Source organism: Myotis davidii, unplaced genomic scaffold, assembly GCF_000327345.1.
Source record: "Myotis davidii unplaced genomic scaffold, ASM32734v1 scaffold839, whole genome shotgun sequence".
Classification (NCBI taxonomy): Eukaryota; Metazoa; Chordata; class Mammalia; order Chiroptera; family Vespertilionidae; genus Myotis; species Myotis davidii.
Genome location: NW_006290027.1, coordinates 1 through 3,647, shown reverse-complemented (window position 1 = coordinate 3,647; position 3,647 = coordinate 1).

Below are 3,647 nucleotides of genomic sequence, written 5' to 3'. Positions count from 1 at the left end.
GGACCCACGGTCTTTGTGAAGGAAAATAAAGGGAGAGGCCAGTAAGAGGAAATCAATGGAAAAATATCCTTAAAAAAGTAAACGCTGTGATGATCACCTACTGAATCACTTCCAGTCTAGAATTCTGCTCCTCATTTCAACCAACACCCAACAGTGATAAATCCAAGGAGGAACACTCAAGGCCAAAAGGGGTCAAGTTATAAATGTATTAGGTCATCTGGGAACCCAGACGGGCTGAGCCCCCAGATGGCTCCGGCCCCCAGGACTGGGAGTCAGAGGTGTTAGCGGACTCTAGGCGGGCATTTTCCTGGGCCGAGAATTCTCTGGGCCGGATCCTAGGGAGGTCCAAGGGGAAGGATAATGGTCTGAGCAGGTGGAAGGTGGACTAAGCGAAAGGGAATCTCGGTTGTGAAGTGGACTAAAGGTCATTGCCCAGGGGAGAAGGTATCTATTCAATCATTGCCCAGGGGAGAGGGTATCTATTCAATTATTGTCCAGGGGAGAGGGTATCTATTCAATTATTGCCCAGGGGAGAGGGTATCTATTCAATTATTGTCCAGGGGAGAGGGTATCTATTCAATTATTGTCCAGGGGAGAGGGTATCTATTCAATTATTGCCCAGGGGAGAGGGTATCTATTCAATTATTTGATCAGACCTAACACTGTCCTTATCTCCATGCCCAACATATTTTTGAGCTCCGGTTTCATATTTCCAGCTGCCTGGCTACTGTATATTTCTGTCCTCTCCAATCTACCCACATAAAATGTAAGTTAATGCCAAGTTAATATTAACGCAAAACTCACATTCGCTCTTTCCAGCTCAGAAACCTTGAATGACCCCCCACACCTCTGAAGACCAGCGACCTCCAAATGACCTCTGCTTCCCCTTCCCCATCTCACTCCTATTCAGTCGCCTCACATCCGAGTGCAATCAGATGCATTATTTCCCTTTTTAAAATGAGTTGTGCTTTCTTTGTAATCACATGCCTTTGCCCATTGCATTTTTCCACTTAGGAACTCCCTTTTCTCCATCTTTCTATGTGAAGAATTCACTTTTTTAGGCAGATTTTTAAAAATGTTATTGATGTCAGAGAGGAAGGGAGAGGGAGAAATAGAAACATCAATGATGAGAGAGAATCATCAATTGGTTGCCTCCTACTGGGGATCCAGCCTGCAACCTGGGCATGTGCCTTGACCTGGAATGGAACCATGACCTCCTAGTTCATGGGTCAACGTTCAACCATTGAGCCACACCAGCCAGGCACCTCTTTTTTAAAATTTTTATATATTTTTATTGACTTTAGAGAGAGGAAGGGAGAGGAAAGCACCAATTTGAGAGAGAAATGTGTATGTGAGAAAGAAATATCTTTCGGTTGCCTCCCTCTACACACCCCATATGGGGACTGAACCCACAACCTGGGTATGTGCCCTGATCTGGAATTGAACCCATGACCTTTTGATGTACGGGACGACACTCCAATCAACTGAGCCACACTGGCCCGGGCCTAACCACCTCTTTGAGTTATTCATCTCTGGGTACTCCCAAGTGTTACATAGTGACACACAGATTTATAAACTTCTCTTGTTTTTCTCTGTTTTTTATAAAAATATGTTTTTATTGATTACAGAGAGAGAAAGGGAAAGGGAGAGAGAGATAGAAACATCTATAATAATAAAAGCATAATATGTTAATTAGACCGGACGAAGCCGGGGCTGTGAGGGAAGCCAGGGTCCCGGTGCCTGCCTGTTGCCAGAGGGAAGCCCAGGTCCCGGGTCCCGGGTGCCGGAGGGAAGCCGGTGCCAGCAGCCGGGGGAAGGAAGGCCTACCTACTCTTGTACGAATTCTGTGCATCGGGCGTCTAGTCAATGATAAGAGAGAATCATTGATCTGCTGCCTCCTGCACGCCCCCGACCGGGGATGTGCCCTGACCTGGAACCCAACCATGACCTCCTGGCTCCACATGACTTCTTGGAGGCCCCTCATAGTCAATACATTTAAACAAAATCTCCTGCATGCCCCTCATCCCTGAAGTAGGTCCTGTGTTCTCAAGTTTAAAACCCTGTTAGCTTCTTTGGTTTTGTTTTGTTTTGTTTTGTTTTTTTTCCTAGCTTCTTTTGAATAACAACCTCTACCCACATTAATCAGTCCGTGGTCAAACGCCGTGGATTGTACCCCTCCCATGTTAGTACCCCTCTGTTTTGTTCATCTAATTAACAGTGCCCAACCTGAGAGCCTGGGCAGCTTGAGGGGAAAAGGTTATTTCTTTTCCTTCTCTACAGTTTTAAAGAAGAACATTTTATTTTTTTAACAGTGAAATCACAGCCTGGCCCGGTAGCTCAGTTGGTTAGAGTGTTGTCCCAATGCGCCAAGGTAGCGGGTTCTATCCCTGGTCAGGGCACATACAAGATCAACCAAGGATGCATAAACAAGTGGAACAATTCATAGATGTGTCTCTCTCTCTCTAAAAATCAATAAAAAAAATTTTAAAGGTTACATCTCGACATAAAAAATAAAAATGTATCCAATATTTTATTTAACTTTAATGGTGGAACTAGAGAGATGTTACAACAGGTTCAAATGGAAACCGGACTAAAAGGGATTCCTGTTCTTTGAACAAAATTCATTTGCATTTCTATGAACAAGAACAACGGACACATGACATCAAGGAAAAGTACACCTATTCATTTCCGTGGCTCTAAACATGAAGATAACATGCAGGAGGCAGCTCTCTGTGGTGTTTGTGGGGAGCAGGGGCACGTTTTCAGGCTGGGGTAGTGGGGCGAGCCTCTATTGATAAGGAGGGGAATTAGGTCTCCTGAAGGCTGCCCCCTGCCCCTCCCTCCTCCTACCTCCTCCCTTAGCCTTTGATTTCCCTGCTCAACTTACTGTCTCTACATGACAGCTCCCAGAGGGCTGCTGGGCAGAGGCCTGGGGGGAGGGGTTTCCTTCTGACTGGGATGAGGGTGGAGGGAAACGGAGGATGGAGGTATCGTCTCTGGGACAGAGTTCTCAGCAATTCCCAAAGGCTCAAGTGAACTCTTCAGAGACGCTGCTCAGCAAACTGGTAAGCGGGGGATACTTAGGAGATGGAAGAGGGCCTAGCACTAGCCGGTTTGGCTCAATGGATAGAGCGCGGCCCGTGGACTGAAGGGTCCCGGGTTCGATTCTGGTCAAGGGCACGTACCTCGGTTGTAGCCTCGATCCCTGACCCTGGTTGGGGCATCTGCCGGAGGCAACCAATCGATGCATCATCTTTCACATGATGTATCTCTTTCACATTTCTGTTTCTCTATCTCTCACCCTCCCTTCCCCTCATTCTAAAAAAAAAAAAAATCAATGGAAAAATATCCTCGGGTGCGGACTGAGGAAGCCTGGAAGGAAGAGTTGTCACCCAGGGGCCAGGCTGGGATATATTCTAGTGACAGGAGCCAGACATATATAACAGAGCAGGAAAGGCGGTTGTGGGTCAGGGGACAGACTGCACCCTAAATAAGGTGGTCAAGGTAGACCCCAGAGGGCGACATTAGAGCAAACACTTGGCGGAGATGCAGAGCCAGCCTCCGCACTGTCTGGGGCAGAGAGAGCCCCTGTGAAGGCCCCACGGTGGAAGGGCCTGGCGTGTCTGAGCAGCAGGGCGGCGGCTAGC